Genomic DNA, 15884 nt, shown 5'->3' with positions numbered 1-15884 from the left:
CATGACTTCTAGAACTCTGCCGTATTTCACTATTTTCATAACTCATTACAACACAGAGTGAACAGATCAATTATTACAATAAGCTCATAGCTAGGCTCTACATGATACTTCATCGTATGATACATAGTTGGTGAGACAGTAAGTCAGTCTGATATTATTTTAACAAGCTTGTTCTGTTCTGGTGCAAAACCATTATCATCCAGACCACCTCTTCTCTGGAGTTCACAGCACCTCAAGCTGTGGTGGCAAAGTGTAAACAACTTCTGACAAAGCAAGGTGTGATAATTTTACTTCCCCCGTTTTGCCATCTGCCTCCTTAAATTCGTTTTTTCACTAATTACCACTAACATACATGAATATAATCTGCGTTTTCATAAAAGATAAAGATTGGCCCTCAGTTTTAAAGAATATAACACCAGATCTAATTTTCTGCTTAGTTTTATGTATGTAATTGATTTTATAATGTATTTTGACTATTCCCAGTTAGTATCTTTTGTTATAGGGTGAAATCAGTAATTGTTTCGCAATGTAAATTCTATTGTTGACTTATAATCAAATATAAATTCTGTACTAATTACAAACATTTGGAGGAACAACTAATTCTATTCTTAAATGATCTATTTGGCTCCGTTCAAAAACATGTTAGCAAAGCCAGCCCTTAATTAATTTCAAAGTAATTAACAGTTTTGTCATAGTATTGTTTGTGTAACTATATATGTTAATTTCACGATTTAAACAAATAATTTGGCTTAGCCCTTGAAGTAGAAGAAACTGTTAAAAAGAAACAATTTTTCAATGTATTCGGTTAATTTAATGAGTTTAAATTCAAGCAATGTGTAGTTTCAGTACCTACTACTGTGAGGATATAAAAGGGCCCGATTTTTGGTCCCGAGACAGTCAGTCCATGGAAAATATTTCGAGTAGATTTCTCAACCATGTTCTAGTTCTGGGTGGAGATTTTAATTTGCCAGATATAGAATGGGAGACTTAAAAGTTTATAACGGGTGGCAGGAACAAAGAATCCAGTGAAATTTTTTTAAGTGCATTACCTGAAAACTACCTTGAGCAGTTAAACAGAAAACTGACTTGTGGCGATAACATATTAGACCTTCTGGTGACAAACAGACCCGAACTATTTGAAACAGTTAACGCAGAACAGGGAATCAGCGATCATAAAGTGGCTACTGCATCGATGATTTCAGCCGTAAATAGAAATATTAAAAAAGGTAGGAAGATTTTTCTGTTTAGCAAAAGTGACAAAAAGCAGATTTCAGAGTACTTGATGGCTCAACACAAAAGTTTTGTCTCAAGTACAGATAGTGTTGAGGATCAGTGGACAAAGTTCAAAACCATCGTACAATATGCATTAGATGAGTATGCGCCAAGCAAGATTGTAAGAGATGGAAAATAGCCATCTTGGTACAACAACCAAGTTAGAAAACTGCTGCGGAAGCAAAGGGAACTTCACAGCAAAACATAAACATAGCCAAAGCCTTGCAGACAAACAAAAATTACGTGAAGCAAAATGTAGTGTGAGGAGGGCTATGCAAGAGGCGTTCAATGAATTTGAAAGTAAAGTTCTATGTACTGACTTGGCAAAAAATCCTAAGAAATTTTGGTCTTATGTCAAAGCGGTAGGTGGATCAAAACAAAATGTCCAGACACACTGTGACCAAAATGGTACTGAAACAGAGGATGAGAGTTTAAAGGCTGAAATACTAAATGTCTTTTTCCAAAGCTGTTTCACAGAGGAAGACTGCACTGTAGTTCCTTCTTAAGATTGTCGCACAGATGACAAAATGGTAGATATCAAAATAGACGACAGAGGGATAGAAAAACAACTAAAATCGCTCAAAAGAGGAAAGGCTGCTGGACCTGATACGATACCAGTTCGATTTTACACAGAGTACGTGAAGGAACTTGCCCCCCCTTCTTGCAGCGGTGTACTGTAGGTCTCTAGAAGGGCGCAGCGTTCCAAAGGACTGGAAAAGGGCACAGGTCATCCCCGTTTCCAAGAAGGGACGTCAAACAGATGTGTAGAACTATAGTCCTATATCTCTAATGTCGGTCAGTTGTAGAAATTTGGAACACGTATTATGTTCGAGTATAATGACTTTTCTGGAGACTAGAAATCTACTCTGTAGGAATCTGCACGTTTCGAAAAAGACGATCGTGTGAAACCCAGCTCGCGCTATTCATCCATAAGACTCAGAGGGCCATAGACACGGGTTCCCAGGTAGATGCTGTGTTTCTTGACTTCCGCAAGACATTCGATACAGTTCCCCACAGTCATTTAATGAACAAAGTAAGAGCATATGGACTATCAGACCAATTGTGTGATTGGATTGAAGAGCTCCTGGATAACAGAATCCAGTATGTCATTCTCAATGGAGAGAAGTCTTCCGAAGTAAGAGTGATTTCAGGTGTGCCAGCAGGGGAGTGTCGTAGGACTGTTGCTATTCACAATATACATAAATGACCTTGTGGATAACATCGGAAGTTCACTGAGGCTTTTTGCGGATGATGCTGTAGTATATCGAGAGGTTGTAACAATGGAAAATTGTACTGAAATGCAGGAGGATCTGCAAAGAATTGATGCATGGTGCAGGGAGTGGCAATTGAATCTCAATGTAGACAAGTGTAATGTGCTGCGAATGCACAGAAAGAAAGATCCTTTATCATTTAGCTACAATATAGCAGATCAGCAACTGGAAGCAGTTAATTCCATAAATTATCTGGGAGTAGGCATTAGGAGTGATTTAAAATGGAATGATCATATTAAGTTGATTGTCGGCAAAGCAGATGCCAGACTGAGATTAATTGGAAGAATCCTAAGGAAATGCAATCCGAAAACAAAAGAAGTAGGTTACAGTAAACTTGTTCACCCACTGCTTGAATATTGCTCACCAATGCGGGATCCGTACCAGATAGGGTTGATAGAAGAGACAGAGAAGATCCAACGGAGAGCAGCGTGCTTCGTTACAGAATCATTTAGTAATTGCGAAAGCGTTACGGAGATGATAGATAAACTCCAGGCGAAGACCCTGCAAGAGAGACGCTCAGTAACTCAGTACGGGCTTTTGTTGAAGTTTCGAGAACATACCTTCACCGAGGAGTCAAGCAGTATATTGTCCCCTCCTACGTATATCTCGCGAAGAGACCATGAGGATAAAATCAGAGAGATTAGAGCTCACGCAGAGGCATACCGACAATCTTTCTTTCCACAAACAATACGAGACTGGAATAGAAGAGAGAACTGATAGAGGTACTCAAAGTACCCTCCACCTCACACCGTCAGGTGGCTTGCGGAGTATGGATGTAGATGTAGATGTAGTGATTTCTTGAATTGTGATGATAAAGTGGAAAGGGTGAAGCCCTCAGTGGAAGATCTTAGGAGGAATTTTGATAACAATAATCAACTTGAGAGAGAATTTCAGGTTAATAGGATGAACAGGACTAATTATAGTAGAAATTCAAGGAATGGTTGGGTGGAGGATTGCCAGAATGGGCACGGAAATGCTAGGAGAAATTCAAGTAAAAGAAAGGGAGGAAATGACTTTAATTCTGGATCAAACCATTTAAACTAGCTAATGCTCCAGTTTTGGCTTGCACTCGAGAAGGTAGTGATGAAGAACCACTTTTATATAAATGTGCTGTAATCACAGGTAAGGGTAATGTAAATGATGGTAGTAAGACGAGTGTAATTTCTAATTCTAGTGAGATATTGAATGGTGGTGTGGGTAGCAATGTTTATCCCATAAAAGGAGAGGAGGGACTTGCTACAATAAAATTAAGTGATGAAACAGAGTGTGTAGACGTTGCTCAGGATGGCCAAAGTGCCAAAATGGATAGTAGATTTTTAAAGGAACATAAGGAATTCAGGTGTTTTCCTTTGTGGTCTAATACTGGAGACAAGGATCAACCAATTAGCAAAGTATTTGAAGACAGTGAAAGTGACAGTGGGTCTGATTCTGACAGTAGTTGTAATGATGATAGCAGTTACAAATCCAATAGTGATGAGGGCGAGGTATTTGAATTCATAATTGATAATGATGGCCAAGTGGTAAGTAAAGGAAGAAAAAAGGAGAATAATATTAGGCCTAGTGAAGAGTTAAGAGTTTGAGAGTGGTAATGAGGAAGAGGACCATGCTATCTGTCATTTGACTGTGTCTGATAATCATTTTGATAAGCAGGATGACAGTTTTTCCAGGGAAATGATTAATGAGGATTTGTTGTGTGAAGAAGATCATATGGTAAGTAAAAGGAAGTGTGGCACCCTGTAACAACAGCAAGTGTACAAAGTATACATGTTAAGTGTTTATTGGACAGTGTTGATTTGAATGGCATTTCACAGGCATTTTTTGGATCTATTAAGAATACAGATGGTATAGTAGTGATGCATGTCTCTGGAATAAAAATTGTTGGAGCTACTGTTAAGCTATCAAAGAGTGTGAAACAAGAGGTAATATTAACCGTGAAATTGGCAGGACAGCTGTTGGAGTGCAATTTCTTGGTGATCCAAAATCTCAGCATTGGTGTAATATTTGGGACTAATTCCTTGTGCAATTAGCAAGTAGGGGGTTCAACATTCAGTGTTGGATTCATTATGTGACGAAAATGCTTACCCCAGCTGTCTGTCTCATTTTTCATGTTTCCTGAGGCAGTCAAACTCTTCTCCTATCCTACCTGTAATTTGTAAGTGAATCAGAATTATTATACAGTAGGATGCTTTAGTATAGGAATATTTTAGAAAAGGTTTCTCCAGTGTTCCTATGCGTATATACGTTTTATGTCGTGTTAGTGATAAGTAATGTAATCATAAGAGGATGGAAGAAAGTAAATTTGTACCGTGGTTAAAGAATTTTTGTCAGACAAAGAGGTAAGGTAAACTGAAAATGAAAGGTGTCAGCATATGTGGAGGATAATTAACATCTGAAGTAATCAGCTCATGGGTGCAGCAGCAGTAGCAATGTGCAGTAACAATAATCTTGAATACTAGATCTTAATATTAATTGTGGTATAATAGAAGTATTTGTGTTCAATGCCATCAGTATATTGAGGTAACTATCTGTGTCATGGTACAGCCATTTCTAATATTAAGGACTTACAACTTCAAACATAGTTGCCTGGAGTAATGTGTGGAAAGAATATGCAAGATTTTTATGTACATCGCCCTTCAGGCTAGATTGCCAACCAAGTAATAGTTTTTCTAAGTGATTATTTTGTGGTCAGTAATGAGAGTTAAGTTTGGCTCAGCCTAAGGATCTGTTACTGTGGAGTGTTTCTCTGTAGAATCAATTTTGCATTATATAAGCAGAGCAGGTGTTCATTTATTAGATAATGAAACAATAATGAAATAATAAAATAATGAGTAATGTTAGGGTCTTAATGATTAGGGAACCTGTCTCTGCAGTAGGAATATTTTTTGAGAATGCACTCCACTGGCTAACAAGGTATGAAATGTAAGTGAAATAATGGTGCTGACAGACGTGATTAATGCAAAAGATAAAGGTATACAAACAAATGTGGTGTAAATGTATTGATGATCTAATTGTGAACTAGGCAACATTGGGTACTGTTTATATTGTGCAATTCATGATACTGCAACTGGATTGAGAGATCAATAGAAAGAGCAATATTTGCAAGTCATATAATGCTGCATCATTGGATCAATAGGTTATCTAAAAACTTATGTTTGTGTTCTGAGGAATTATGAGCTTAAAGTGGTAATACTGGGATGAAGAAAAGTATTTTTGCTGATTAACTGATAACTGTGGTGCTAGAGTGATTTGAATATTCTGACAGGTCAACTGTTTGGTAACATTTTGTGATTTTGTGAGGATTTAAGTTTCTGGTTGAATGAGAATAGTGCTCAGAGGTGAGTACAGAAATAGGGCAATGATTTGGTACAACTTCCATCCCCTTAATCTTGATTTGAATAGTGATTAAGTTATTTGATGGTGACTCTTTTCTTTTTTCATAACCTAATGATGCTATGCTACTGCAAATCTTGAGTTTTTGCTATTTTGCAAATGGGAAAGAAAAGTCTTTCAAGTTTAACCAGTTTCAGACAGTTATGATTTAGAGTAATGTTTTGTAGTGTAATGTGCACTTGATTTAAAATTTTTTTTAGTCCACATCTTTAACTATATTCAATTTTAGTGCTAATTATTGTAATGTTATGAGAACTGTGTAATTTATCTATTTACAAAGTAATGACTGTCATTTGCCATTAACATTAAACTTTTTTTTTCCCCTACACTTAAGTAAGTAAAAGTAAATGTACCAAATTAGCGTATTTCGTATAATTTTTTCATGTACTGTGGTGGAGGAGAACCACCTCCAAGGAACCTGATAGCAGTGCATTGCCTAACTGACACTTAAATGTGTATATGGAGGGTTGTGACAAGTGAAAGTAAACAACTGAGAAATGCAAATGTGCACCTGTAGGCTACATCATTTACTGTCGACAGTACTGCATTTCCAGCCCCAATTTTTTTAAGACAGTACGTCGACACCGAGGACAACAAAGAAATAAAGAAGGCAAACCACCACAAACTTCCCTATTGCAAGTACAACCACTCGTTCCTCATCACGTCCCGTTAATACACTGTGCTCACCTTTCTTCCTTCATATCTGCAGTATGTTACTTGAGAGATACTAAAATATGTTTTCAGCTCCCACAAACGTCTTTTTCCAGCCTAAGAGGATAACAGTGGAAAATGTTATTCCATAAAATCTCACATTTCACTACATAGAGAGTCAAGGTGTGTTGGACAAACTTTGCACACCACTTTTCTCTTCTTCAAAACGTTCTGGAGAATGTCTGGAACACTTTACTTCTAGATGTTGCTCCACTGCAAATTGCAACACAAGAGTGATGACATCCACTACTTAACATTGCCTGCTCACTACTGACTGGTCAAATGCACTTCTGTTGTGTACAGTTGTTAGTTGGAGCTGTCATCACAGTTACTGCACTGGCACTGCTTATAAAATAAAATAAAATAATCTTGGAACTTTTTGGATGGACAGTGTATACCACTATGTCCCTCCCCCATGTACATGTTATACTTGTGTTAGCGGAATTTCTTAAGATCTGAGGAATCAACTGTATCTAGAAATGCTGGGAAGTTAGTACGAGGGCAGTTTAATAAGTAATGCAACACATTTTTTTTCTGAAACAGGGGCTGTTTTATTCAGCATTGAAATACACCGGGTTATTCCCCAATCTTTTAGCTACACAACACTATTTTTCAACGTAATCTCCATTCAATGCTACGGCCTTACGCCACCTTGAAATGAGGACCTGTATGCCTGCACGGTACCATTCCACTGGTCGATGTCGGAGCCAACGTCGTACTGCATCAATAACTTCTTCATCATCCGCGTAGTGCCTCCCACGGATTGCGTCCTTCATTGGGCCAAACATATGGAAATCCGGCGGTGCGAGATCGGGGCTGTAGGGTGCGTGAGGAAGAACAGTCCACTGAAGTTTTGTGAGCTCCTCTCGGGTGCGAAGACTTGTGTGAGGTCTTGCGTTGTCATGAAGAAGGAGAAGTGCCTACGAACACGCTGAAGTCGTTTCTTCAATTTCTGAAGAGTAGCACAATACACTTCAGAGTTGATCGTTTGACCATGGGGAAGGACATCGAACGAGTGTGTTCGCACGCTCCGCCATTGCAGGAGTCACAGATGTGCACGGCCAGCCTGCACGCGGGAGATCAGACAGTCTTGCTTGACCTTGCGGCGATGATGACACACGCTTTGCCCAACGACTCACCGTGCTTTTGTCCACTGCCAGATCACCGTAGACATTCTGCAAGCGCCTATGAATATCTGAGATGCCCTGGTTTTCCGCCAAAAGAAACTCGATCACTGCCCATTGTTTGCAACGCACATTCGTTACAGACGCCATTTTGACAGCTCCGTACAGCGCTGCCACCTGTCGGAAGTCAATGAAACTATACGAGACGAAGCGGGAATGTTTGAAAATATTCCACAAGAAATTTCCGGTTTTTTCAACCAAAATTGGCCGAGAAAAAAAATGCGTTGCATTACTTATTGAACTGCCCTCGTACATCAACCCACAATTTATTATTTTGCAGGTACAATCAATTCTCTGGGCCTGACAAGGTGTTCCTACTCGATAGGAAAGGTAAGCCCCATCTTTACATGGTGTACACCCTGCAGGCATCCTTTAACACTTTTGTCAGCAATCTTGTTTTACATGTATTGCAATAAAGCCATGTATCCAACTCAATAAGATATTCTTGTCTGACATTGGCTTTGTATCACTGGCCAAAATTAAGGTACTCCATCAAAGAAGCAAAAATATCAAGACTTAATGTCCCATCAAGGATGATGTCAGCAGAGATGGCCCACAGTCTTTGATCAGACAAGACTGGGAGCACCCAATCTGCTATGGCTTTTTCATGAAAATCACACATACTACTCAAGAGGTTTAAGAAAACTATGAAATAACTTAACCTGAGTGGCCAGACAGCAATATGAAGCTCACTTCTCCAAAATTTGGTTCTAATGACTTTATCACTGCCTCTCAATGTTTGGTGAGATACTCTCTGGATCCCCCCAAATAAATATTTGATTCCTGGTTGGAAACACAAGATCCTCTCTTACAGTCTCCTGCTGATATAAGATCTGGCTCTTCCTGAGCCAAGATACTGAAACAGTAGTACACTGCCCTCATGAAGGAAGGTTGCTGCTTTGTGTCTCATTAACATCAAGATATTAGAAAACAAAGGCTAGTATATGAGTGTTTAAGGTACAGTAGACTTTACGATCATCGGGGGGGGGGGGGGGGGGGGCGCAATAATTAAGCTCAGACTAGACAAGGACTAGGCACAAAATCGATCATGTGCATTTCGAGGAATGATTCTGGTGTTGCCTCAAAAACTTACACCTTTCTCTTAATTACTGCACCATCCCTCAATTAGCGGTAAATGGCACTGAACTTCCTTCACAACAATCTCTAATACTACAGTAGTTACTGTGAAACAACTGATTGTTTGCATGAACTCTTGGCATAACTCTCTCTTGTTTTATTTAATTAATATTTGATCTTTTATTCTAGTGTAGTTTTCAAAGCAGGTATTTGCACTGGAAGCCACCCTTGATATCTGGCCCATCCTAACTGTAAAGTGACAGTTCTAAATCCATGCGATATATTGCCTTCTAACATGGCCAAAACACTTAGGAATGAATGCTTTGGTTTGATGAATCACATTAGTAATCTGATCTGCTGTGCTCTGAATGCTGTGAAAGTTAAAGGCAGGGAGTTGGCTTTACAGTACCCAATTAGCCACACTGAATGCCCACATACGCAACTTGCTTTTGAAGGAAGATTAAGGTTTACAGTCCCCTTCAAGTCGATGTCATCAGAGATAGAAAACAGCCTCAGAGTAGGGAAGGAAGTTGGCCATGTCCTTTCAAAGACACCATCCTGGCATTTGTTTTAAGGCATTTAGGGCAGACATGGAAAAACTAACTCTGGATATGAATCCAGTATCTTACCACTGTGCCACCACACTTGGTAGTTTGCTTTAGAGTGTGCTCTTCTTCAGGTGATTATATTTTAGGAAGTGATTACTGTAATGGCATTCATTACCATCTTGCCACTGAGCATTGTCTGAAAAGAAAGGAAGATTAGAAAGTATTGTCCCATGGACACTGTTCTTTATAGATACAGAACAAGCTCAGAGTGGAGAGACTGACACAGGAAACTGAAGACAGTCTTCTCAATAGATCCAACTGTGCAGTACAGAAAGTATAACCTATATGATCAAATTACAATTTGAAATGTATTTGCTAAGAGCAATGCTTGATACAGCAATCATGGGGAGAGGCCAACAGCTAATGCCACTATGTACCACTTGCTCCTTGTTCAAAAGACAAATGTTCTGCTTGAGGCAGTTATCCCAAGGTAAGTCTCCATGCCTGCTTTCACACTCCCACCAGATCAATCCTTTCCGCAAAATTTTTTATCTTATATTAATATACCTTTTTTTCTACTTCATGGTATCTAACCTTTTACAACAGTGGTTGTGCTACATAGGACTATTACTTCCTATTATGAGCTTGACATTCTTCTTGCCTTCACAGTGAGGTGGTGAACAATTAACTAACCTGCAACTCTGCCACACGATTCACCTCCTTTCACTTTTACCATTTCTTGAAGCATTACTACAGCTGTTCTTGAGTAAAAATATCTTTTGATTAGCAGCAAAAACTAATCTTGTTGCATAGTAATACCTAAATAACTGTCTATGTTCTCAAATATTGTAACAACAATGACAATTTGAATCAAGTTGTAATTAAATACCACATCAAAGTGAAACATTTATGACAGATGCACATATAAATAACTGCTATTGCAAAAAAACTACTGAACTGCAGTCCCTCCCAGTAGAGAGCTAATGCTATTCCAATCTAAAGCCAATCTGTTACCTCCAAGTGACTTTTCTTTCTACGATGCCCACTTGCCACAACTGTGACACTACAGCGTGTTAGTGTGCAATGGTAGAAATCTCAATGAGTACAACAGAGCGCGCGCGCGCACACACACACACACACACACACACACACACACACACACACACACACACACCGACCCCCAAACAAACTCATGTTGACAAAAAATGGCAGGAGAAAAGAGATAACACCTTCTTTGGTGTGATGTCAAGTGTTGGACTGCTGTTCAAATCACTCGCCAATATTTTATAAAGTTTTAAAGATTATTTGTGTAAAAATTTGATTTAAAAGTAACTTGTTAGTGAATTTTCATTCATCTCAATCTTTGTCTCTGTGTTGTTGATTTGAGTGGTCTGTTATTTGTGAGTGTCCTTATGTTATTCATCCAAGTCACAGCAGTGTGTTTACATTTCTCAGCGTGTAGTTGCAGCTGTAGCAGTTGTAAGGCTAAGTATTGACAAAGTTGTTTGTGCACTGTATACGAATATTAAATTTAGCAGTTTTCAATTGTTCATCCAAACATTAGCAGTGTGTTTACATTTCGCAGAGTGCAGTTGCAGCTGTAGAGATTCTTAAGTTCTGACAAAGTTGTTTGTGCACTATTATTCAGTTATTAAATTTAATAGCTTCCAATGGTGCCTCATGCTGTTTTTTTTTGTGAAATAACAGTTTAAAAAACTTTCAGAAACTCTCGCCAACTGAGTTTATAGGGTTGTTTGTGCGCTGAAGTCATTTATTGAATTTAGTATGACAGTTTTCAGCTGATGTTTCTTATTGTTTGTAGTGAAATATTTCGGTAAAACTTTCGTTCACTGTATCTAATTTTGTTGTGTTCCAGTGGCCACTTGGATTTTGATTTTAGATAAGAAATTGTGTGAAGTTTTTGTGGTATTGGTATTAATTGTGGTTTAGTAGGATTAATAAAAGTAGTTGCTTTCTTAGTAGAGAGTGAAATTCAAGATCAGTATTATTCGTTCTTTAAATAGTTCTACCATTGTAACTGAACTTAGGTAATGTAGACTGTTAGTGTTTTCAGTAGTTGTTAATATTTTACCATGAGTCAGAAGTGCGGGCTCTGTCGTAAGTTTGAGAGTAATGGGTTATGGTGTGAGATTTGTTCAAAGTATTTTCATGGGGGGCAGTGCAGTGGGGAAGCCAGTGGGTATTCTAACAGGATCCTCTCCTGGAAATGCAGAATTTGTAGCAGAAATAAGATGATAGAGGAGCAGGAGGGTAAGATCTGTGTCCTTCTGGTGCAGTTACAGAAAGCAAAGGAGGAACTAGGTAGGATGAGGAGAGTGAAGGGTGCTCGGGAATGGGAACTGGCGTTGTTAAGACGGCAGCTAGGAGGAGGAGATATTCAGACAATTGTACTTTGTGTACAACCAATAGATTTGACCAACTGTCAGAACTTAGTGGAGAGGAGCCTCCTATAACTGTAGGTGTAGGAAACATGCAACAGTCCTCGGCAGTTAGGAAGCCTAAATCAGTTACAATTTCTAACAGAAAGACGAAGGTTCTGTTGTTAGGTAGCTCGCATGGCATGGGCGTGGACCAGCAGTTGCAGGAAGTGTTGGGGAGTGAGTACCAGGTCACCAGCATGGTGAAGCCTAGTGCAGGGTTGACTCCGGTGACTAACAACATAGGGGAGTTATGTAGGGTGAGCTGGTACAGATAGCTACTCAAACTGGAGGCACTATTGTGCACTTCATGCAACTGTTTCAGGGTCATGATCAGCCTCATCTTAATGCTGCTGTTAGGTGTGTTAACAGAGGGCTGGAGAAGGCACTGATGGCGGAGGCCATGGCTCACACTGCAGTGGTGCCAGTTGAGTCTGTCAACAGATCGGGTTTCACTAGGCATGGCCTGGACCACAATAGATATGGAAAGGGGAGGCTGGCAAAGCTTATAGGCGACAGTGTAGCAGGTGGTGGTGGTATCACTCGTGGGAAAATTCCTGTACAGTACAACCCCTCTTTTATGTTCCCAGAGTTAATGTTTTCCCACTGTTTACAACATTTTTTATTGCTCCTGTCAAATTTCCTATGTTTACAATGTTAATTCACACCCAATTTGCGTCAACATACTTTTAATTTTTCTGTAGTTTACGCTTTATCAAAAAGTGTTTGTGGAAAAAAATTGATGTAAAATGATGCTGGAATGATGCTGGCCATCAAGTAGTGTTTACAAACATTATGTGGTTAAGTTTCTTGACACTAGGGTGCTATACTTAGCAGATTTAAACTGGTAAACATATAAAAGTAGGAGCAATTCATGCTGAATCTCCTGCCGCTGCCAAACTTTACTCTGCATGGTGGCCGACAGGAGTAACTACATTCTCTACAGCGCATGCACAGTTTTGTGATTGTCGTAATCATTGTCACACCTCTGTTGAACCATATTTAGTTTTTTTTGTCTTTTGGCTGCTTGTAGCTCTAGTTGACACCTTTATTCAGTCTGCATTGCTCAAATGTTTTTGGTTTAAACACTACACGAATTATGTATACTCTCATGCTGAGAAAAAAGTGTTTCAAGGATGTATTCCCATTGTTAAGTGCAATATTTATGTATACATTTTTGTCATGTTACAAAAAAACCAACACGAGTGATAGTTTGCGTGTGTGTTGTTTTCTTCATAATTGAAGAAGCACAGTACTGGATAACTTCAAAAAGACTACTACAGTTCAAGAGCTGCAGAACAACACATATGCAAACACAACACAAAATACGTATGTAAATATTTGCACCTGATATCAAGAAAAAAATTCTCAAAATGCACTATGCTAAGCATGAAAAAATATATAACTGAAGCAGCGTTTCATTATTTAAATAAAGAATGCTGCAGACGTTCCAAAAACACCAATAATGACTCTGACTTCACAGCATTTCTGCTCCAGCTAGAGATGGTTCTTGGTTCACTTTATAGGAAGTACCAAAAATTAGTTATATGTGGTGACTTCCATTTTAATTTTGTACATGGCTGTGCTAGAAAAAGGATATTGGAAGGGCACCTAAATTCATATTATCTGATGCAGATTGAGTTGTTTTCCAACCAGAGTGCAGCAGAACAGTAGCACAACCATAGACAATATTTTTATTCATTGTTCATTATTAGATTGTCATTCTGTTAGTAAAAGGGTGAATGGCCTTTCAGACCATGATGCAGAAATTTTAATGCTAAAAAGTTTTAGTACTCACACAAATGTTATATATAATTACAAAATATGTAGAAAAGCTAATCCAATGGCAATAGAGTATTTTTGAGACCTTGTTGAGAAACAAGAGGGGCAGGATGTTTATAGTGCCAATAACATAGATGACAAATATAATGCTTTCCTTGCACATTTCTCATGCTCTTTGAAAGCTGCTTTCTATTAGAATGTTCTAAACAGGGTACTAGCAATAAAAGGCAGCCTGGGAAGCTGATTAATGGGATAAGGATATCATGTAGAACAAAGTGGAAATTATATCAATATGTTATAAATAGTCACAATCGAGTTACAGTAGCCCATTACAAACAGTATTGTAAGGTGCTTAAAAATGTCATTAGGAAGGCAAAAAGTATGTGGTATGCAAATAGAACAGCTAATTCAGAGGATAAAGTTAAAATCATATGGCCAGTTGTGACGGAAGTGTCTGGTTAGTATCACAAGGTCAACGATATAAAGTCATTTCAAAATAAAAATATTTCTGTTACTGTGTTACTGGTAAGTCAGATATATGTACAGCATTTAACAATCACTTTCTGAGCATTGCTGGTGAATTAAATAAAAACTTAGTTTCTAAATGTTATATGTGGTGACTTCAATATTAATTCTGTATGTGACTGTGCTAGAAAAAGGATATTGGAAGAGCACCTAAAATCATATTATCTGATGCAGATTGTGTTTTTTCCAACCAGAGTGCAGCGGAAAATGCCTTTCTGAGACTGAAGTCGGAAATACTCCTCTGCGATAGTGATAAGCGGGTGACTGAGTCAATAATTAAATCACTGAAGACTAGGAACTCTCACAGACATGATGGAGTACCTAGTAGAATATTAAAGTACTGTGCTGCACATGTTAGCCCTGTACTTAGCTATATTCCTTTAAGAATGATCAGTTTTCTGAACGGTTAAAGTACTCAATAGTAAAGCCTCCTTATAAAAAGGGACAAAGGGATAATGTAGACAATTTTAGACCTATTTCTAGGCCATCAGTATTTGCTAAAGTTACTGAAAGAGCTGTGTATGTAAGAATAACTGATCATTTTCTTTCACATCATTTACTATCAAATGTACAATTCTGTTTTAGTAGTAGTTTAACAACTGAAAATGCTATATTCTCTTTTTCTCTGCGAGGTACTGGATGGATTAAACAAAAGGTTTTGAACGCTAAACATCTTTTTTATTTAAATAAGGCATCTGATTGTGTTGATCACAAAATATTGCTCTAGAAGTTAGACCATTATAGAATACAGTGAGTAGCTCGCAACTGGTTCACCTCTTACCTTAACAACAGACAGCAAAAGGTCATTATCCACAGTGTTGAGAATGACTGTGATATGATGTGGGGTCTGAGTAGAACATAGACAATTGTGGAACGCTGCAGGTATCAGTGGTGGAGCGACTCTTGTTCCTTATTTATATAACTTATACGCCCTCTAGTATCACAGGTGATTCTAAAACATTTCTGTTTGCTGATGGCACTAGCTTGGTAGTAAAGGATGTAGTGTGTGGCATTGGCACTGTTTCAAACAGCGCAGTTCATGACATAAGTTCATGGCTTGTAGAAAATGAATTAACACTAAATCATGGTAAGACTCAGTTTTTACATTTTATAACACACAATTCAACAAAACCCAAAGTTTTAATTTCACAGAAAGGGCATATGATTACTGAAACTGAATGATTCAAATTTCTTGGTGTTCAGATGGATAGTAAACTGTCATGGAAAGGCCCTGTTCAGGATCATGTTCAAAGACTTAATGCTGCCATTTTTACTATTCAAATGGTGTCTGAAGTAAACGACAGTTCGATATGAAAAGTAGTTTACTTTGCTTATTTTTGTTCACTTATGACATATGGTGTTATATTTTGGGTAACTCTTGCCATTCTCAAAGGATATTTTTCACAGAAATGGATGGTTCTTGCAATAAGTAGCGTTAAGTTCATGAACCTCTTGTCAACCCCTGTTCATTAACCTGGGTATTCTGACATGGGCTCTTAATATATATATTCTTTACTGTCATTTCTTGTTAACAATATCAGCATATTCCCAAGAATTAGCAATTTTCACTCGGTTAATACTAAGCAGAAATCCAATCTGCATTTGGATTACACTTTCTTGACTCTTGTGCAGAATCCATTTTCAATAAGCTACCGCAAGAATTCAAAAAAAACTTAACAGTAATCC

The 15884-nt window shown here is 38.2% G+C and overlaps 1 protein-coding gene across 2 annotated transcripts in view; it reads right to left on the bottom strand.

Moving 5' to 3' along the window:
* Positions 1 to 15884, bottom strand: part of LOC126190838 (mitochondrial Rho GTPase) — a 192069-nt gene that overhangs the window by 57682 nt on the left and 118503 nt on the right. The gene's annotated exons all lie outside the window — the stretch shown is intronic.

Source organism: Schistocerca cancellata, chromosome 1 (assembly GCF_023864275.1).
Source record: "Schistocerca cancellata isolate TAMUIC-IGC-003103 chromosome 1, iqSchCanc2.1, whole genome shotgun sequence".
Lineage (NCBI taxonomy): Eukaryota > Metazoa > Arthropoda > Insecta > Orthoptera > Acrididae > Schistocerca > Schistocerca cancellata.
Note: the sequence above shows the minus strand (reverse complement) of the source record. Positions and strands in the feature narration are given on the sequence as shown.